General features: G+C 40.0%; 2 long non-coding RNA genes across 2 annotated transcripts in view; one reads left to right on the forward strand and one right to left on the reverse strand.

The window, feature by feature from the left end:
• Positions 1-769: 769 nt before the first annotated feature.
• Positions 770-6,553, reverse strand: LOC117934952. The gene is made up of 3 exons (XR_004654630.1): positions 6,443-6,553; positions 1,742-1,841; positions 770-896 (listed from the first exon to the last, which is right to left on the reverse strand). It is a non-coding gene; the product is annotated as an uncharacterized LOC117934952 (long non-coding RNA).
• An 11,828-nt stretch (positions 6,554-18,381) lies between these two features.
• Positions 18,382-23,396, forward strand: part of LOC117934950 — a 19,981-nt gene continuing 14,966 nt past the window's right edge. The window contains exons 1-2 of the long non-coding RNA XR_004654628.1: positions 18,382-18,527; positions 19,451-19,456. This is a non-coding gene — a long non-coding RNA (uncharacterized LOC117934950). The remainder of the gene's footprint in view (positions 18,528-19,450; positions 19,457-23,396) is intronic.

Here is a 23,396-nt window from a genome sequence, read left to right on the forward strand (position 1 = left end):
AGTGCTCCACTGTTGCCCATGTGCGTATGTGTGCACTATTGTACCGAGGCATATAGGTCTTCTGAAAGAGCCAAATCTGCCATTGCTGATAAGTGATCAACTGATAACTTCTCCTGTTAAACTGATCACTGCAGCACCGCAAGTCCAAACCGACTGAAAAACGTGCATACACGAGTTTAAACTTGAAGTGAGATTTGATAGCAGCCTCTGCTCAAGTCTATATTTATAAACGCGGAGCTTTGCGTGGAAATGACCGTATGCCGGTTTTACACTTGTTTTCTGTTGTATGTTTGTTTTGTAAATGAGGGCCACTCTGTACCACAGAACACACAAGCTTCTACATTCACTGTATTCAGACTGACACAGCATCTATAAATAGTCACACAAACACTCTCTCTTTCTCTCTCTCTCTTTTCCTCCCTCTGTGTCTCTCACTCTGTAACTCCTGCTTCCTCATGTGAGCGTGACACAAACAAGCAAGGACACAGTTAAAGTGTGGCTCCTCTCGCAACCTTATTATAGCTGTGCCCTCTAGTAACAGATTTGTTCTTAATTGGTGAGTTGTCCTAATTGACTTTAGCTAATTTATAGATGCGTCATGTGTTTCCGTGGCTAGCTGGGTCATGGGTAATTGGTGCTGACTGCTGTGAGTTGTGCATGTCTGTGTGGAAGTTGAAGGGGTTGCACCATTACATTCAGTTACGTACAACACCGATATATAAAGTGAATCCAATAAGCGGAAAAGAACTATCGCGATACCTGAGTAGGAGTCAACGGCAGGATGGTCCATTGCTGATGGATTGGAGCCCCAAGGGGTGCTAGTCCACTGAGAGACGTGCTGGTTCTTGGAGTGTTTAGGTTGATGCCATTGCTGTATTAGCATAGCTTACCGGCTACTGGATGAAATGAAAGATCAAAAACAAGGGAGAGGGGATTAAAGTACAAAAACTTGAGCTTTTAAGTCTTCTGATGAGCTGCAACTTTTAAAACCTGTGGGCCTTACAATGGCTGACTCCACAACTTGTCAGCAGCAAGGCATCTGTTGCATCTGGGACATAGTTAGGTTTTGATGGCAATTGTTTTATAGAGAGTTTAGCATTGGTTAAGGGACATATTTCAATGTTTTACACAATATCAGTGAATTGTGGGGTTTTGTTCTTCTCTGGCATCGTAGAGACAAAGTACAAAAAGAAGTGTGTTTGTTTTACTTGTTGCATATAGATATCTCTGCACAAATTACTCGTCCAGTGCTTAAAAAAAGCCTAATGCATGGCTGCTGCTAGCTAACTTTTGTGTTTTAATTATAATGTCTAGCTGAACCAAAAAAAAATACCCTGGAATGAATACACTTTTTGTTGATTTAGTGGGAGAGGTTAAACTTTAGAAAGGGCAGCATATACTATATATCAACATCTGTACCCCAAGCTGTAGCAGGAATACACATTATGAACGTTGATTGTACTTTAGGAACAATTGTATCAGCTCAACCATCAGAAACCACAGAAACATGGGAATACAAAACACCTGCCCAATGGGAGGCTCAGGTAAAACGATAAATCGTAGGGCATAGAAAATTCTTCACAAGTGATGTTTTCTGTTTCCCTCAGGGAAATTCTGCTGTTTTGTGTCAATTGCTTGAGCGTGTACTGTATATGCATGGTAGTTTTTAGTGTGAGTCTAAAAGTTCATGATGGTGAGAAGAGAAGGTTGAGATATCAGGGATAAAAGTGCCACATCTCACCTTGGGGCTGTCAGCCTGTTACCAGGTGTCATTTCAACTCCTCTCGCCCACCTGCTTTCCAGCCTCCCTCAGACCGCTGCCACACATACACAAAGAAAAACTGCAGACAAGAGCAAGATGAGTATGTAGAGAAAGCTAAGCTAGAAAGGAAAGTAAGAAGGTAGGGAAATAGGAGCTAGAAAAGAGAATGATCACAGATACCATCATTTCCCAAATAGAAGCCATTACTTAACTTGGTGGATTAAATATTGTGTACATCTCAATGGCATCAGATCTATCAGTACAAAAATATAGTCATGTACCAGAATGGGAATTTCCATCTATTCTCTCTCAAAGATTAATATCATTCAGTTATTCACTGTTCACTCGCAGCTGCTGTAAAACTGCAATAAATCCAAGTCAACATATCCTGTAGATGTTTCACAATAAAAGCCTTCCAGCCAACCAAAAGGATATTGTTCTCTGAGGTGCTGAAAGGACTGTAATTTGAAACAGATGGAGGAAGTGTTGAATTTGCATTAACAGCAAACAGCAGCAGCAATAAATTAGCATGGCAAATGGGGGCAAAACCAACATCAGGGAGGAACGCTACATAAACACGATCAGATACACAGGAATTAGGAATAAAGCCCTGTTTATAATCAGCCTGTTTGTCTCTTCTGTTGAGGAATATAAATGTTTCAGCCTCTATTGTCTAGGCAGGCAGAACTGCTGTTGTAAATGCTTGAATACAGAATCATCTTTTCTCTCAATTTGAGTCTGCTCACAGTTAAGACAGAAGAAGTTGTTTTACATAACAAGCATCAGCCAGCCCAAATCCAAATAGACGTTAAGGTTTTGGTTCCACACAACAATCTAAAATACTTTGCATGGAATTATTTAAGAGAGATGAGGGTTTACCACACTTGTGTTTTGTGTATGCATGTGCAGAACAGAGAGGATGGCTGAGGGAGGCAGGCTGCTTCCACAACATTTTTGTAAAGAAATCACATGCAAAATGTTAATATAACATTATTGTAATACACTTGTTCGGCAGCATGCATGTTATTATAATAGAGGTATAATTCCATCTTTCCTTTATATTTTCCTAGACATTTTCCCATCTGATATGGTGTTAAAGGTCCCATATTATTATTTCTGTTATAATTTTCAGGTTCATACTTGTATTTTGGTTTCTGCTAGAACATTATATGCTTTAATGTTCAAAAAAAATTATATTTTTTCATACTGTCTCTCTGAGTAGTCCTGTTTTCACCCTCTGTCTGAAATACTCTGTTTTAGCGCCTTGCTCTTTTAGCCCACCTACCGACAGTCGAGAATTCCAGAATTAAACATCCGTTCTACCAACTGAGCTATCCGGGCACCCAAGCATTTACTTTGATACTTTCACAGTATTTACTGTATATAGCAGCTCAACTTAATTTTCAATAAACAAAGCCATATAAATCTTACTTTTTACAATATGGGACATTTAAACCAATCAGAGTAGTTTAAAGGGGGAAGGGGAACAGCTTTATGTAGCTTTATGTAGGTCACTTAAGGTCTCTTAAGGTACCCTTGCACGTCAATGTTTTCTCCATTCTTAGAGACTTGGTAGTTTGCTCTTCAGCTCGGAGCTCTCACTCTGCCATAGTTTTTCTCTAACTATCTTTCAAGGTTTCTGTGACTGTCTCTCTCAGGCTCCTAAATCTGTATCCTTGTTAATACAAGGGGTTTTGCGTAGGAGGGCAGAGATTCCATCCATCACGTTTTCTACTGTCTCCTCCTCCTCGTCTTCCAAGCTGACTCACAAACAAGTAAACGCACACAACAGGAACAATTTCCCTACAGCCTTGCCTCCTAGTTGTTCTGTCGGCAAAAAGAGGACAGAAATAAACAATAAGAGAAAGAGAGAGAAGGTAAGAGACATCTCTCACAGTTATTTACAGAATTGTAGAGCTTCAGATGCTGACAGCCCTTTATCATTGGCTTTCATTCTTCTGTCTTGCCAAAAGAGCATTTATATTCGGAGCCAGGCTCCATGTGGGGGGACTAAATCAATTCCAAATTATTGCACCTCTCAATAACTGATGGCCATGCCTGGGCAGAGGAAAAATGATTAATGATGATACTATGGACAATATGAGTAAGAGACACACTGAGACATTATCGCCTGCGTGTCAACACACACTGGAGATATAACTGTGTGTGTCTTCAATAGCTAGTGGCGATTACTGAGTAGAAAGAGACATCACTGCTTTTTTTGCTGAGGAGTAGAAACATCAGTGTGAGTGTCTCTAAGAGTATAAAATAGAATAAGCAGGTGAGTAAGGATGGAAATCCTAGGTTAGCTCACAATACAAAACTATAAAGATACAGTGTGTAACAAAACCAGGAGTCTGCACCACACAATACATTGTACCACATCAATCAAAGACCCTTCTTGTCTTAGCCTTAAAGGTTTACACAAAAGCATCTTTCATACACTATATCAGGGCTGCCAACTTTTCAATTTCCTTCATTCTGACATCTCCCCATGTATAGTGCATGTATAGGTCCTGAGCATGTGTGTGTATTTCAGGCCTGTCTGTGAGTACTAACAAAAAGTGTGTACACAGAGTGTAGTGCAGTAATTTCCCCATTGGGGACTAATAAACAAAAATAAAAATAAAAACAAGTTTAGTTTGGAGTGAAATTTGGTATCAGTGCATTTTATGAGAAGGCCTTTTGTCACATTACCCACCACAGGAGTCGAGGGCATCACTCCTCAACCCCCACAAATTTGGTTTACAAAGTTCAGCAAGCTGAATTCACACTTTTAAAGCATTTATAAATGAAAAGCCAAGTCAATTATGGTCGATGATGATTAATTATGGTTGATCAGCATACTTGCCAAACTCCAGACATCATAGCCTACATAATGCTGATTAATCGCTTAAAGAGTTCACTTAAAAAGTTAAATCTGGCCAAGTGTGAAAACATTCTTAAATTTATCATCCTGCTAATGGGCATCTGGAGAATATTGTCAATCAGCAATTCCTTATTTTTAGTCAAAGGTTCAGTCTGAATGCTAACTCACTGAATTCTGTTTGGTGGTTTATTTCCATCATTGTTTTGTGATGAAATGGATTGCTAAGATGATACAAGCTATTATACCTGCATGAACAGAAACATGGATTTGCCAACATAAATTAGTTTGTGGTACAATAACTTTGTTCTAGAACATGATAATGCTGGTTTTTCAACCAGTGGTTATTGCGTCAATGCCAGCTAGGCAGAATAAAGCTGTCAAGCTAAAGTCTGTTATGGTATAGTAGTACTATACCAAAGGTCTTTCCTTTACACTGGTGACTCCCTTTACAGCCATCTTAAAACACCTGGCTCGGTGTACCCTCATGACACAGGTTTTAATACAAATACAAAAGTCATCCCTCTAAATCTTATGACCCACGAGAACGCTTTTGTTTACAAACAGTGAGCAATACTACATATTACACCTGTAAGTTATCAGTTATATATGTATATTTCTTCTCTGCATGAGAAAGCGTCATGTGGCATGAGAGCGTGTGAAACATGCCAATTCCGCAAAAAGTGCAAAACAACTCAATTGTGAGGATTTGTTCTTTTTTTTTTTTTATTATTGGTCAGCCCAAACAAATATTTGATACTTGCTGCTGTCGCTGATATTTCACCCCATAGCTCTAGATAAAAATTCAGGGTATCATAAAAGTTATTATAATTTAGCTTCTAGAAAATGATAACGTCTGCACCAAATTTCCTGGCAGTCCATAGTTGATAGTTGTTAAAGCTAGCCTTCTGTGTATTTAAATTCAAGTAGAAAAACTAAGCATCCGTTTCTCTGAACATATACTGTATATACCCAGATTTGTTTTGGAAAAACCCGGAAGGTGGTTTAGCAACACTTACTGCTGCTCTAAAGGCATTTCCAAAATCCTCTGACTCTTCCAACCATCTGCTGCACAATAGAAAGGATTTTTTTTAAAGCATTTCCCGAGTTTTGACTTTTGGACTTTTCAACAAAACAAATGCTTACTTCGAAGACCCAAATGTAAATACATCAGAGACTCAAGCCTGAGTTAAGTCTGTGAGAAAGTAGTGGACCCACCCAAACAACTGACATTGCCCTCCTTTAGAAGATCTTATTGGGAGGTTCTTTCACACTCACAGAAGCTTAGCTAACTAAAAACTGCTAAGCTAACTAAAAAGAGTCTAACTCTTTTAACACAAATACACAGATCACACAAAGCCCTCAGAGTTAACACAGGACATAACTGTTTACAAGTGTCACAAGATGCAGCATCGTTAGGACCAGTGAATCAACAACATAAGCAAGAAACTACACTGCAGGGAGTTGCTGTAGCACTGGATTTAGGCTTTGAATCTTTTCTGTCTGTTAGCTCTACAGATGAAGTTGCATTAAATGCAGTAAAGCACTTTACACTACCCAAATCACATTCAATTACCACCCACAGTCTCAGCCATTTATCTCTGACTTTTCCCAGACCACGGCACAAACACACAGAACAGCCATAGAGATCTGAAAAGCATCTAATGACTACTTGTGCTCATACATTTGCGAAAAAATGTATAAATGCACTTGCTAACAAATCTAAGATCTTTGTACAAAGAGCTACTGTCACACCCACAGCCCAAACGGCTGTTTTGTGTTGTCAGTCATTTACTCGCAAAACATACACTTACGCGCTTTGACAAAGAGTTCCATCTTTTATCATCTTGCCACACAACAAAGCTCAAATTCATGTGTGCTTTCTATCTTACTCATAATCTTCCTCACAGCACTCAGGCTGCACTCTGGGGAGTCATCTCAAAACAGCACGCGCAGCCCCGCACAAGCATAAAGTACGCTGGGTTTGCTCGTGCGCACACATACGCTCTATTACACACACACACACACACACACACACACACACACACACGCTCCCTGATGCCTCGTCCCTGTTGCACTTGATAGCTGGTGATAGTGGCCATTGTGAGAAGCAATTTTTCCCATCTCTGTGTTTGGCTGTTATTACATTAGCTGCTCAGATTTTATCCCCTTCTCTTTTTCTGCAGTTCTCCACCCTTCTGCCTTTATATTTCTCGATTTCTTCCTCTAACTCTCTATCTTCCTCCTTTCTTCCCGTGCTGTCTGTTGTGATTTTGTACTTACAATGTTTACTTTCCAATGCAGCACCAGAAACCAGGGTAATTATTACTCTAACCCAGGCTGAGTCTCTCTTTGAATTATGGTCATTGATTTGTGTCTTTATTATGTCTTCAGTGGAACCTTGTTCACCAGCATCACCGGATCCAGAGTGCTCAGTGCAGCTCAACACTGCCATCCAGTGATGCTTGAATCCACTGAAGCGTGACAAAGATAGTGGAAACAGATCCTTTGCTGTGGATGTTTAGATGCCTGTTTATATGTGCCACACAAAGTGGCTGAACTCCACAGTTGTCTCTGTGTGTCAGTTTATATGATATATATATGTATACATATATATGGAGCATATATGAAGTGTGTGAATGATTTGCTTGTGGCTCAATCACAGTAAACTGAGGGAATACAATTGATGAAAAAATCCGAGACCTTGCCTATTTGTGTGTAACCTCAAGGTGACTGTAGGGGTGTGTCGCTCTTCTCTGTCCCCCTCTCCCCTTCTCTCTGTGGTGGTTTACATTACCCTGGGCAGAGCAGTGTGGAACAGAGTGGCGGCCCGCGGCTGGTCGAATGCAGGAATGCCCCGGCCATCTGCTGCACATTAGAATTAGACCTCCAGCCCAATTCAATTAGCAGCCCTAGCCAGTGCCACTGATTGGGCAGAGGGGGGGATGCAGGGGAGGGAGGCAGGAAGGGGGGAAAGGGCCAGAGGGATTGTAGAGCCAAGGGTGGAGGATAGGGAGCACAAGTATAAGCAACGAAAAAAATAAAACAAATGATACATTTCAAAATAAATTCTTCAGAAAAACTAATAATAGGTGGAACAAATCTTTAAGGTAAATATAATAATCAGAAAATAAAAAAATGACGCATGTCACATGTAAACAGTAACTTATCACCCCATGGCTAAACCCACCAGAGATCATGATTTAAAAAAAAGAGTCCCACATAGTTGAGTTAAAGCACATTGTCTTTGCAAATCATGCCAACACAGATTTAAGAAAAAAATGTGGTGAAAGAAGAAACAAAGAAGCAGAACCAGACTTCTGCCAACTTTTAAGCAAAACAATAGGAAGTACACAAAGCTGATTGAATTAAGGAAAAAGGGCCCTATAGATAAGCATCTTGTTTGATCTCATATCTCATATTTGGATAAAGACAGATTGAAACAAACCTGTCATTGTGCAAACCAAAACGTGAGTGCCCCAACTACTTTTTCTAATTTAAACATCTGAACTACACTAAAGGATACATATGGTATTTCATTATATACGTCGGTGTAAATACGTAAATGCCTCCAAACCATTTGTGTTTTCTAAAATGAATAAAATGTATCTCCTATTACAATCATGGATTTATAGGTCAGTAGTGGTTTAACTCTGTGTATGTGTGTACTGTGTAATATATTGGCATAGACATTATTCTAAGTAGAAAAAGAATTCTGGGGTTGTAAAAGATATTTAGAGCACATTGGGACGGACTCACACATTGTGGCTTCTTACTCCAAAAACAATCACAAACTCAATCCTTCACAAAAACACACACACAGTACACAGACCTATCACCGTAAACTCCAGAACATACGCACACTCCATATCCACATATTGACTTGGTGGCAGCAGGCCGCATACTTCCGATGGAACATACTTTCTAGATGCTCTAGATGCTGTCAAATATGCTCAGAGCACTTGGATGCATAATGCACAAAAACATTGGCTCATATAAACAGTGTGCTGTAAGGATATGTTCCCAATTATCTGCTGCATATTTCTCTGATTTTAACTCATGCCAGACTGGCAACTTTGGGAAACGGAGACTTTTAAACAAATGCGGGATTGTGTATTTTGCTCGAGTGAATGTTCAGCACAGCAGCATTTTTTTTTCTTGTGCTAGAATGGCAAAACAGTGTTTGCTCTAGCTTGTTTTCCCACTCATGCAAACAGTGTGTAAGGTTGTGCGTCTATTAGGATGTGATTCTGTTGTTGTGTGAGCACAGGGAGGGCATCTTGTCAACGTCCTTTTCTCATCTCTCACCTGTTCCTCACACCACGAAAAAATCTCTGCAGTGGATCAGCACACCTTGCTGTGCAAACATGCCCTCAGGCAGGTGCCACACACACACACACACACACACACACACACACAGACAGCATCAACAACAAACTCACACAGATCACATTTTCAAAAGTAACCGATACATATTGGGCAGGAAACCTTAAAAATATCATTACTCTTTAAATGTGTGCGAAACCCAAAACGCCAACCAGAGGAACAGGACAGAAACAGAAGTGTTTGCCTTTCGACATTACTGACATGCAGAACATAAAACAACAGAAAACATTGAGCAGATAATGCTGCAGTGCTCATGTGAAACAATCTAAGCCTTTCTGTGTGTTTGAAAAAATCACCCACAAACAGCAGGCTAAACAGCATGGCAGTAAATGACTGTTTCTCAGTTATCAGTAATTACTGCGTGCGTGCGTGCTCTATGAATGTGTGTGTGTGTGTGTGTGTGTGCGTGTGTGTGTGTGTGGGGGGGGGGGGGTTTGAAGTAGGACAGATCAATCTATCCTCATGTGCAGAGGAAAAATTCTGGGTAAATACGTTTGTGGTTTCAGCATCTCAGAGTTGTTGCGGTGGCAGTTATTATGGCAATTGTGTGTGTGTGTGTGTCAGGCTGGGTTAATGGTTATGTTTTTAGTCACATGTGCAAAATGATAATCACTATTATTTTGATCAATATTGAGATCACAATTAGTTATCACGATTATTTGTTTATTTTAACCCAAAAACTGTATTGTCACATAGGCTGTTTATAACTGCTTTCACATCCATTTTGTAATACAACCCTCTTATGTTGAAGTTGTATGTTGTACATACAGCTGCAACACATGTAAATGAAAATTATCTGAAATAAGTAGCCTAGTATATATTAAAAAAATCTCCTTAACTTATTTTCAACTATAACTGATTAAAAGAGCTAGGGAGAGAGGGAGTGTGATGGATGTATGCTACTCACAGAGAGATGGCTGACTCATTATGAATGGGTCCAGCACAGGTCTAAGGGCGGGTCAGCAGAGTTACACACGTCGTGTGTATGAAATGTCTGTATCATCACTGCGCTGCATTTTATGAACTATGATATTCTGGCCATGGGTCACATCTCTCGCCCAGGTCCAGCAGGCTCCATCTCACACGCACACACACACATTACTCCACATCCCGAAGTTAGTGGAAACGCTGGTACAAATACAGGTTTGCCTCTCCTACTTAACAATATAAAGCTGTGTTAATAATAATTAAAACTGCGGACAAATGTCAGAAGTGTGGGCCGAAGCTGTCGCCGCTGTGTCTCTCCATGTTGATGGGAGCAGTGTGGGTGAATGGCGGCGGGGCTGCGCGGAGAGATCCAAATACAGGCACGGCTTTATAGAAGTAATGGGTCCTGTAATGCAAAATAAAACCATTAACACAAATTAAACAACATTGCTTTGTTTGTGGAGAGGCAGCGGATGCAAGGAAATTAGATGCACCGGTGCAACCTAGGAAAAATGTTAGTCGCGGCCTAGAGCTCTGTGAGCTAACAGACACTAACTAGCACTGGTCCCTGCTGTTGTCTGAAAAACAACACAGATGGAACAAAATGTTGCATTTACTAGTAAACTGGTAAACCTCGTCACTGACGCATGACCAACTGCTATCTGTTGTGGAATTTTCCTCATGGTACTCTGTCCTCCGTGACTGTCTACATCTAGAAACTAAACTGCGCGGTGCAGGGAACAACTCTGACTGGCTCATGATCAGACAGTGGTTTACGGAGTGGTAGACAGACTTTGCAAAAAAACGGAATGACGCATTTATTGCTCAATCGCGCAAATTTGAACGTGGGAAGCCAAAATCGTGATTGTGATTAAAATTGTATTATTTTGCGGCCTAACTCTAACTCTAGTCTGCACAGCAGCAGTTCCTGTGGACCACACTCTAGATTGTTTTTTATTGCTTGAACACAGTTTTCAAAACTCTACACACTTAGCCCATGACTTTAACCATGACCTGCACAACACTGTGGATTTACTGCACTTTGTTCAAATGCTAACACACTGCTGTCACTGTTAACCACACATTCAAAACAGAATAGATTTCAGTCTGGTGCTTATCAAACACTGCTGATTGCAGTTTTAGCTGAAAGCCTAAGAAGTTGTCTTGTTTTAGACTAGTTAGTGAACATATACGATATTTATATAGAGAAAGCTCAGATAGCCTTTTTTTGTGTATACATACAAAATAAGAATGAAACAATTATCTGTTTGAGAGAAACAAGTTAAAGAGCAAAGATACCAATATGTCCAGCTCAGATGTCTAAGGTTACATATACAGCTATAAAAAAGTTAAAAACACTCTATCTTTACATTAGTTAAAATGTGTTCTTACTGTTTTTTCAGAAAGTAATGGTGTTGAAAGCAATGAAAACACCACATTCATTAGTGTTTAGAGATGATGCAGACATCCATCCAATGGGACGAAGAAGACTAGCTGTAGGATGCTGGAGAGAGGCAGGACTAGTCACACTATTCTATACTACTGTTATGTACCTTTAGTTTAGTTCATAATTAACATTCGATTCTCAACTGATCAACTGACTATGGACAGGGACACAGCAAAGTTTATTTTATCTACCTATAAAGGCCCAAATCAATATCAGTTTAATGTTCAAAATAGTTTCACTGCTTTATCTTGCAGTCACACAGTCCTTTCAGATAGGAAACCAAAGCAGTGATCTATCCTCTGTTCAAAGCCACCACACTCATTTGACAAAAAGTAATTTTCCATTTGTGTTATTGTGTGATTTTGGTCTTAAAGGGTTAGAAACTTGGAAAACTAACAAATAAACAAACCAATTGAGGCAGCAGTCGCATCTCATGTGTTCTGCGAGGTGAAACACTGTAATGCTGTTTTTTCAAAGGAGGCTTTGAATAGCACGATTTAACAGCTTAAGGTCCCCTTTGGAATGGGTTGTCTGAAGGTAAGGTAAACTGGTGAAAATATGGTGAAGGATGAGAACCTAATACAAGCCCACTTCAAAAAATTTGAACTATCCCTTAAAGATTATATCACAATGGATATCAATATTAAATTAAATATACCGTGAAGGAGGATTGTGTCCATATCGCCCACTCCTAACTCCAAACTCGTATAAGATTGGCTGACCTTGGGGTTTATGAACAACTTCTATGATCACATGAGCCCTGTTACTGTGTTCCCAAGAAACTAGAGACATGTTTTCAGTTATTTCACACTTTTTTGTTTAGTACATAATTCCGCATGTGTTCATTCATAGTTTTGATGCCTTCAGTGATATTCTACAATGTAAATAGTCATGAAAATAAGGAAACACATTGAATGAGAAGGTGTGTCCAAACAATAGGCCAAAAGTTTGGACACACCTTCTCATAAATACCTTCTCTAAATAAATACATGTGTATAGGTATAGTACAGAATATGTGTGCTGTATACTGTATGCACAGTATATGTGCTTGTTTATGCTCAAGTATGGGTGACTGAATGAACACAGGCAGCCTTCGGGAATGTAGAGATAGATGAAGAAAGGGAGATTTCAGCCTCCTCTCTTCATGCTTAGCACACATTGGAGGTCAAGTACCAGATTTCTCAACCTCATCAACTCAAGCGCCTCTCTTTATTTCGCCTTTCCTTTCCACGGCTGCCTTTTTATGGCTTCTTTCTTCTCTATCAGATGCAGACAGTTGGTATTCAATGTCATGGCAAAGCTTGGCTACATACTCTGCTCTGACTCAGTGACCGCTATCTTTTTCTTGAGCCTAATACATATTGTACGCAAAGCTTTTTCACTATGACACAAAAATAACGTTTAAGAGCACATAAAGGGCAATAGCAGGCTATCAGTCAACCGAGAACACACACACACATACTCACCCGGCCCTAACTCTGTGTCCTCTTTGCCCTGTCTAAAATGTATTGTTTAGGTAAATGAGTCTGTGCACCCAGCGGGAGAATCAGCATGAATAAGAACCTGAATGTATTATGCCATTACTCTTCCCTCTCTCTCTCTGTCGAGTCCGCCTCGCTCAGCAGCCACAGTCCTTGAGAGCTCAAATTGACATTGGAGACCTGGTTATTATTAGTGTGTGTGTGTGTGTGTGTGTGTGTGTGTGTGTGTGTGTGTGTGTGTGTGTGTGTGTGTGTGTGTGTGTGTGTGTGTGTGTGGAGAGAGAGAAAGGGATAGGGCGCTCTTGTCATTTGTGTGTACTAGACATGTGAGTTTTGTTAGGAGAAAGATGAAGATGTGTTTATGAATATACAAGCATGTGCGTTTTTATGCAGACAGCCAGACTCAGGCCGGCTCCCTAATTAGATAGAGTGGAGCATGCAGACTCAGAACTACATTAGAAGAGAGGGATAAAAGAAAGGTTTCCTTTCTGTACACCTGTTGAAAGCCTAGTTTTGCTCACATGTGCATGCCCTCATGCATCTCAGCATGTGCTTTTACCCACCTGTGTAAATCTGTGTAAAACCGTGCACCCCTTTCTTTGTTCCCTTTACCTTTAAGTGGCAACATGTGTGTGTGTCCGTGTCCCTGTCCGTGCATTCGTCAGGTGTCAACCAGCAGGTCTAATCCCCACAGAAAGCTGCCGCCACTGTTGGCATGGCGACGGCTGCAGTACTGTGAAACACTGCTGCCATGGTTTCCAGGCACGCCAAGCAGTGAGGATAGGACCAGTGCTGTGTCACTATGTTGCCTTCCTTGTGTGTGTGTGTGTTTTGTGGGAGACACCCCCCCCCTCATAGCCCATAGTCCCTCTGCACAGTATCTCACACCTATTTTTTCGGATGTACTCTTCGACTGTGCAGAGCATTTATTTTGTCAGGCCTCTGTTGCAAGACGTACACTTGCTGGCCCCGATTCTGATCATAGTCCTTTTAATGTTGGGTACCTGCCAATTCTGCATCCATTTCTTATACTTATAGAACCTTGACAGCTGTAGCATACTTAATCTGACACACCTTGTGTTTCACAAGTTGGAGGTGTTCGATCGAAATTCTGGATATCCTGGTTCCAAAAATATTAAACTGAAACACAGTATGAATAAAACACTGAAATCGAGAACAGACAAGAGATGCAGAGAGCTCTTTAAGTCAACTCATATTTAACTTTTCGCCTGTTAAGTTACTCACGGAATCTATGTCAATTAGTGACAGCTCGCTAATGATACCTAATGTTGGGGAAAAGCAAATTTTTGCACCATTGAACAGTTGGTAAGAGGGTAACTAGCAGGGTAAGAAGGACAAAACAGTAGACTGCAGTAAATAAAGGATCAGATTTTGATCTGGCTTAACATAGCATATAGTGATCCTATGAAAAATGCCCGGATCAGGATGTTTTGTTCACTTGTCCCTTCAGCTTTTTCAATTAACATCCACTAATAGGGATTCATAGGTCACTCATGCTTTCAACATTTATTGAAAGTCGATCTGACTATGAACATCACCAAGTCTCTTTCAGGATGTAGATGCAATGCAGGGCAACAGTCTTGTCCTTAAGTAATGTAATTTCTTTTACATTTTACGTCTATTTTGCTTTCCAAGAATTGAAATGAGAATTATTAAACCGACTAGACATTAGAAACACATGTCTCAGGGTAGCCAATGTCAAAAACGATAGACATTTACAGTGGGGAGAGTCCCTGCCTAAAGCTATGGCAGCTGGCTTGAGGTTATCTGAGCATGCCCGATACCTTAGTGCCTGATGATTGTGTCTGTCTGTCACTCTCTCTGGTTTGTTCTCTCTTTGTCTCTTGCTTGCTCCCTATTTTCCCCTTTTGTTTACTACTTATTTACACTATTATTTTTTATTTGGGTCTTTACATGTTTACATTGTCAAATAAAAGATTAAATATCTTGACAATACACTATATGTACAGCAATTATACTTATAATACTAATATTTTAGGAAAACCTATACTCAGCAGTCACACTACACATACCACACACACACACACACACACACACACACACACACACACACACGTCATGGCGTTTGTTATATACACCTTTGGCAAACCATCTTTCTGCCTTGTAACCTTTTTTCCATCCTCTCTCCAGCTGACATTTCGAAAATGTGTATTTAATTTAATCAGTTTGTGGATTGTTGGGGTTGTGTGAGGTAATCCATAATAAATACACGTACAAAATATTTACACGTTACAACAAGTAGACTGCTAATCCCCTGAACATTCTGTTAGCCTCTCTCTATAATCTGCCCAGCAGTGTCCAGAAGCACAATTGTTTGTCACATTTGTCACTCTGGTTCTAATGTATGAAGAGGACAATGGTCTCAAGTGTTCCAGAAACCCCAGAACACATTGAACAAATGTTTTCCAGTCTTATCGCTATAACAGCCTCCTGGTTTTAGCTTTCTTACCGCCATTGTCTTCCTGTCGTCCTTTAATAATTCCCACCACCCTCCCTCAATCTCTGCCTGTCATCCTTCTCCCTTTCTTCTTCATCCTTTCAGAACATTATTCAAGGAAAGGACATCAGGGAGTAGCTCCTCACAAGATAAGACTTTGATAAGATTACCTTTGCTTGGAAAACCTCCAAGGCCCCAGACTTTCAGAAGTCATATTTCCACAATACAAAATGTTTAAGAACACAATTACAATAATGACAGGAGCATAGTCCTCATACAAACAATCAAGATGGGGAAGTTGTGCTCAGTTTTAAACGGGTTTACTTGAATTGGAAATTAATACATTTTGCTAACCCAATTGCATTTATTACTAAATTTAAGGGGAGAAAATCATCTTTTCATATTGAACTATACCTTCTGCTCTTTTTCTAACAGGGTTTAAAAATCTCATATGACAGGCTTTATCTGATTTTTCCACCTGAAGGCTACATTTATTGAGTGTGTCAGACTGCTGATCTAGCCACATTCAGCATCTTACATCATGATGAATCAGGTGTTCAGGATGAACTGGGCTGTGACACTAAATCAGCTCAAGGACTCAGACATAAGTACATAATATTCAACTCATGGATGCCATTTATTAAGAGTTAATCAAGTATCTCAGAAAAGGACTTTTGAGGTGCTAGCACAGACTCATCCAAATTAGAAACTTTGGGCCAAATGTGAAACCTTGTTGAACCACCCTCCATCATCCTTCTGCTTATCACCAAAGCACTCTAAACATGTATTTTGGAAGTATGATCTCATACAAATGAAACGGGGATGGACCAGTAAGTTAACATCAGCTGCTCTTCATCTGTTTAAGGCCGGAACTAAATAGAATGACAAAAATGCCAGTTCAGAGAGCTGATGCCACTGATAAAGGTGGTGTTATGATATGAGATCTGAGCGTAATTATGATGACATTGGTGGTAATGAACACAATAGAGACAGTTATGGTGGTAAAACAACCCATTTAGTTTTGTGTGCATTTCAAGAGCATTTCTGAACGACCGCTATTAAGTCTGAAGAAAAAGACGAAAGACAAATTTGTCGAAGATTGGTGAGGATAGGGACATATTTTTTCATTTCTTCCTTTTCTTCCCTCATTCTGCTTTTGCATTTTGACAAAACTGACTGAGAATGATGCATTGACATGCCCGTGTCAATGTCTCTAAAGGTCATACAAAATACATGTGGAAGCAATACAAATTGATTTTCTTATTTTGAATCCAATTTCACATCCAGCATTTTTAATCCCGCTTTTTTCGTTCAGTATAGTCTGTTGTACAATCGACAATGATTTTGGTTAAATATGTAGTATACTAACAAATCCTTATCCCTGCTTAACTTAATATTACATCTTTCTATGCCCACTAAATGTTAATTTGTTTCACTGACAGATGTGAAGTACTTGACATTGTAAAGAACAAAATAAAGCCTACATTTTTATAGCACCAAATTCTGTGATTAAAAAAGCAAACTCACTTTTATAATGAAGAGTGCTGTTTAAAGGGCATCTGTGGCAGCTGGCCATAGCAGGCTGTAATGACAATTAATAGCTATAGCTTTAAAATGGTGGAAATGTATTGGGAGAAAGGAATAAAGTGAAGGAGGAAAGTAAGATTATAAAGATAAAAGAAATGAAGAACAATTGTTAGTTAGAGCTGTAACAAAAAGCACCAATTGCAAAACAGAAAATGGATACCTCTGAAAGTGGTAGTTAATGTTCATTTAGATGTCATTGTCGATGGGATGACGCCCAAGCAGCGGAAATGAATGTTAAAACTTCTCTGTGTTACTTTCCACCACTGCTATTTAATGAAATTTAAAAGCCCAAATCAATGGTTTGATTAAACACGATGGTGCAAATAAATAACAGTTTGTTTCAGTGAAAGACACACTTACAAAAAATGCTGGAGCACTAACACCCTCTCTGTGCTTCACATTTGTCCCCCATATTATCAGCCTTTCTCACCACCAACACTCATTACGTCTGACTAACGGCAGCCAGAGATGAGGTTTTGAGTTGGAAGGAGGCCAGAAAAACATCCACTCTAGTTGCCCATTTCCTATTTTGTTTGCTCTTCCAACAGAATAGAGTAGGGGATTGCTTGGCTAATATTTTAGACTGAATAGCCTTTTCATTGCCACGTCATTTAGACAGTCCGACTCTGCCTTCTTGTTAACATTAGCAGTTTTTTGGTGGGGTTTTGGAGGGAGGAGGATTTTATTTTTTCCTCAACCTATAGGCAATGACATGTCTGGAAGCTCTTTTTAGTCAAAACAGCACTCAACACTGAGAATACATTGTACATAAAAAGATAATTTTCTTGTTAAAAAGGCTATAACGGACGCCTGCCCAACCTAACTTGTATATTATCCTCAATTTTATTTGTCCCACAAGGCAATTTGTGTTGACACACAAAGGAAAACAGTCCCACAGGTGTCACTATGAAATTCAGTCAATCAGTGCAATGACCAACATATACTTCTATTCAATAATCAGCCTGTCACATAACAATCTAGGAATTAAGCCCACTTCTTTGTGTCATTACAGTGTCAGGCAAATAAATATTATAAATTAGTATGACAGTTTTTAACAGGGTCTCTTTGCAAGTATTGAGCAGACTGATCTAATGAAATGGCGCATGTATGACACGCCAATTCATATGCCATTATTGGCATGTTATCAAGATGTAAACTCGCTTTTCAGCGTGTTTATCTACACTGTTTGGCCTCAATTGACTTATATTACTTTGCGATTGCATGTGAACTTACGCTGTAGCAAGATGTACGAACATCTGGGTAAGGAGGTTGGTCAGGGTGGTGGATGGGTCAAACAGGACTTTCTCCCACGTTACCTGGGATCGTGTCCTGCATGTGATGTTTTCTTCGTGTCTCGGGTGTCTTCCTAAACTCAACCGTTGTTTTGTTTTTTTAATAAAGCCAACCGTGTCACGTTTTCTAAACTTAACCGTCACTTTTTTCTCGCAATAAATGGCGTGTATGTTTACGCCCATTGTCTACAGCGTAGACATACACACGGATTCCTCAAAATGTGTACAGATAATACGTCACTTGGCTTAAGAAAGTGGGCGGGTATGTTTACGCAAAGTCCTGATGTCATGTTGTATTGAGTATCAAACACTAAATATCCTAAAATGTGGGAAAGTGTTTATATTATATATATTTATACTGTATTTTTATGTTTAATAATTAGGTACTGCAGATTGCTGGCTGGAAGCCTCTAAGCATCCAGTTGTGCAACAAGCAGAGACTATGTACTCTGATAAATTATACCAAACTTTTGTTGTCGTTGTCAAAGTCAGTTTATCATTGCATGTTAATATACAGTAATTACAAGTAAAGAATCATTTTAACTGACACTGACTTGTGGTGTGTGCCGTGGTGATTTTGTGCAACAAAACCCTGATTTGGCTCCTCGTTAGCTCTGCTGAGAGTATGGACTTGTTTAGCCAAGATTGGTCTGCTGGTTGTAGGCCAGCAACAAAGCCTTGCCATTTATTCAGAAACACAGAGCGATAACAATACTCTATGTAACTGTAAGGAAACCTCACTTCAACTCTCATACTTCTCAATAACAAGGCCTTGCCTGTAAAGTGGCCGTATCCTTTTAATGAATTCCTTCTTGCATTTTTACCCTGTACACAGTTCTGATTACACTCTGATTTCTACAGTATATCTTGTTGAATTATCACAGCCTTAATGAAACATTCCCGCTTCTTTTATGTGAAGAGCTCAGGCAATCAGCAGATGAGATTGAGTTCTTCTACACTGATATAGATGCAATATCATCAAATCAATCTGATGGATTCAGTTAAAAATATCCTGCCTGCGTTTTTATGTCAAAGTTACAGACTTGGGGACTTTTATTTCTTATAGATTGACATTAAAAAAAAAAAAATCTAAAAGGGTTTTTACCAAAAAAATGTCTGAACTGCCATTGTCCCAACCAATATCACGTTATCGTTAAACTGATTCTGAACTGGAACTATCACAGTATTTGGAGCGGCTGAAGTCTCAGCTGAACATAGACCAGTGGTGGGTGTTGATCCATCTCTTTAGCCCACTGATTTCAAGCTTCTTTAAGCAGTAAGCGTTGGTCTGGATCAGTGTCAGTGTAGAGTTTGGTGCAGGGCCAAGGTGTGAGAAGATTAATTTGTGTGTATGTACCACAGACAGACACATGATTCTCTGGGAGCAGAGCTGGAGCATGATTACTGCTGACTCACTAGGTAGCTGCTTGGTGTGTGTGTGTGTGTCTGTGTCTGTGTGTGTGTGTGTGTGTGTGTGTGCACGTGTGTGCGTGTGTGCGTGTGTGCAATGTGAGTGAAGGAGTGCATTGGTGTGCATACTGTATTTTCTTTCTGCACAATGATGAGAAGAGGTAATGGTGGAATGGATGATTCTTTACCAGCATGTGTTTAGCAATGTCCTAATTTGTTCTTGCACCCAAACATGAACACACATTCACCTATTCATGAATGACTACCTATACCACACACTCATACACACTAACTGTATTTACTATCCTTCTTTCACCAACTTTAGCAAAACCGCATTCTCTTTGTTACACGCATGCACACACAGATATAGACACACATGTAATAGGCTGAAAGCTAGCATGGCGCCAGTCCTGCCATGCTGGATCCTGTTGGGAGCCGTAATTATGTGCCAGATAGAGAATTAGGAGTGTTAACCAAGCAGCAGTGCAAACAACAACAGATTAAGACTGAAACAACACAGGCACTAAATACCCGATGTTGCTGAATACTGTGGTGTATGAGCCTGATTATTATTTATGGGCTCCTACAGTAAGGCAAAAGAATTAAGTACTTTCTGGTTATAAAATCCTACATGGAACTGCAGGACACTTTGGTCCCAGGGTTGGCCTACTTCAGCGTGCCTTGGCCTGGTTTGGGAGTTTCTCTGACTACTCTTCTAAGCAGGAACAGAACAGAGGTGGATTTGCCTCCCACAAGCCCATCATCTGCGCTGCCTAGTGTGACAGCCGGGCTGTGTCTGTATGTGTGTGTGTTTGTATAGTGTGTCTGCGCACATGGCTGTCTCATGAGCTGTGTGGAGCAGGTTTTGATGAAAGCAAACTGACATGGTGACCCAGGAGTCCTGCATACTGATTGAAATATGTGTCAGAGGAAGGTTTCTTCTATTTCACTCACACATAAAGTATTCCCTGTCTCTTTTTTTACCCCTTCCTCAGGTACACATACAAATAAACTGTTTACATGACCAGAATATTTAGTGATAGTATCATATTTAATAACAAAAGTAGTGTTTAAAAAGCAAACACGGAAAGCCATTCTAATTCTTTACACAACCGAGCGTGTTCATGCTGTATAAACACAAAAACTGCCAAAAATAGGACTTGCCCAACTAAAGGTGGGGGCATTCTGAGTGGATGTCCACATACTGCCCAGACAGACTTGTACTTCCCATGCTCATCTCACATTATACTTTTGATGCTGCAATGCAACTAGCTATATTTGACACCTGTCTTTGAAGTCCACCAAGGCAGGGAATGGGAATTGATGGATTTATGTTTCATGACATGCATTACTGGCACACTACCCTTCTCAGTCACCCTGGCTCATCTCTGGTTTATACTTCAAAATGGAATCCTATTTATCCAAAGCTGACAACCTTGTTTAATTCACCCTTCTCCTTCTATACTTCTTCTTTGTCTCTCGTGATTCTCCTTTTTCTGTCTATGTTTGTGTGTTTCTATTTACGACTTCATCCTTCTCTCACGTTCTCCTTCACCTGTCTCTCTACACCTTAGCTCCCGGCTAAGACGGTGTTCACTCTGCACTCACCAGCGGTGCTGCAGCTGTCTTAACGGGGCCACTTTGATTGGGCCTGCGTGCTGTCACCTCCTCGCTCCATCACGCTGGAAAGAAACTATGCTCTTTTTCTCAGTACTCCTAATAAAGAGGTCAGTCTCTCTGTTTCACATGGATTGTGGATTTAAACATTTGCTACACGCACATTATAACCTCTATCAGTATGCGCAAGGGTAATAAGGGTTATCTCTTAAAAGGGAATTTACTCATGTAACAAAAATGAAGCAAACTTTGACAATGTAACACTTTAATATGTGTTGTGACACACTGATGGAGGTCAGCCTTTAATTTAGGCTGGGCAGGGTTTGGTCAACAGTACCAGATCCTTTGTTCCAATCCAAGCTTTTTGTACCAATTTTTAATAAAAAAGATCTTAAGTCTATGTTTTCCCTAAGCTGGGAAAAGGCTTTACTCCAGAGGTCAAAAACAGCAAAAAACACTTCACCTCACGTTTTGATTTTTTTGGGTAATTTGAGTTGCAATCAGTGAGCTGGCAAATCTTCTGTTTGGCATGAAGCCTTAATCTATTAATTAAAAATGCTCTTACTCAAGAAACAGTTTTCCACTAAATGTTTTTATTACTCAAAAAGCACACAAAACCATCAAAAAGAATGGCTTCCAGGAAAACATAGGCTGTTGTTTCAATGACTGCTCTCATGTACCTGTGAAATTAATCATCTTTGGCATTACAACAAGACATCAACCCGGGGTGCCATTAAAGTTGTGAGAGAGTGAACAGAAGTCCAAATGTAAGAACAAACATCATTTTTAAAGACTACTTTTAAAGTTCTTGTTCTTGCCTCAACGCAAAGCTTGAAACTAAAGCTGACACTTGCATTGTGCTGATAATTTTGGCTTAGCTGCAGCAACACTGTGGAATGCAACAACAGCTAAATAAACTTTGAATCAACTTTGCATAGTTCAAACAGTCTTTGTTTGAGACGTTGTGTAGGAAATGCTTTGGCATGAAAGGTATCCACAGCCATCCTGTAATAGAAACAAATCACAGCTGCTTTTATCCATTTCATTCTTTTGGTCATTACCCAAAATGTGTTGCCAGAGGTGAGAGAAGCTAAGCTCCTCTGTCACCACAAAAGTTCAATACAGCATCTGCATGACTGCAGTTACTGCATTTCTTTTGGCACACATCCTCACTACCAACCACTAAAAACAATCAACCATTAATAGGAACACTGTTGTGTTCTTGGACTTGAAGGTGTCAACGGTCATCCCCCTTGCTTCAATTTTAGCTGCTCCAGTGCACACTGATGGCCACAGCCTGACAAATCCAGCAGGACCGAATCATCAGCAAGGGGCAGAGATACAATGCTGAGGTCACAGACTGGACACTCGGCACTCTTCTGCTGTGCATTAATATCTCAAACAGATTTGATGACAAGGCACAGCCATGGCAGAGCTCAGTAGCCATTGAGAATGCACTCAACCTACTGATGAGGACACAGCACCAGAGCCTTGTACTTCCTCATCCACAAAAATCTATCCCATTCTTATGTTAGTTTGAAAACTGGGGATAACGTATATCTATATCATGCAAGTTCACCAGTGGAGCTATGTGCATTAGATTAGATTAGATTAGATACACTTTATTGATCCCAAATTGGGAAATTCCAGTGCTACAGCAGCAAAACTCAAGACACACAGCAAACATACAGAGTATACAATTAACAATAAATAGGCTAGAATTACTATTCTAAAGTACAAATGTACAGAAAGAATGTATAAATGTATGTACAATAGCTAACCAAATATAAAAGAAACATCTCCCAAGCATACCAAAACATTTTTCACCAACTGTTGTGCATTACCCAGCTTTTCCACCAGACTGCCTTAGCTAACCCATCATTCAGATTGCATGCTTCTCTCTCACAGACCAAGGAAATGTCTCCCAGGCAATTGGCACATTTAGAAAGCAGTGTACACCTCTACTTACGTCGTACCTGACCTGATATTCTCATCTTTTGCCAGTCAGACTCTCTACAATTGGACTACAGTCCGCCCCTCTCTGCTTTTACTTGTCCTCCAGGCGCTGTTGGGAAAGTGGCCCGCCTCCACACACACACACACACACACACACACACACACACACACACACACACACACACA

This window comes from Etheostoma cragini, chromosome 19, assembly GCF_013103735.1.
Source record: "Etheostoma cragini isolate CJK2018 chromosome 19, CSU_Ecrag_1.0, whole genome shotgun sequence".
In the NCBI taxonomy this organism is placed as follows: domain Eukaryota; kingdom Metazoa; phylum Chordata; class Actinopteri; order Perciformes; family Percidae; genus Etheostoma; species Etheostoma cragini.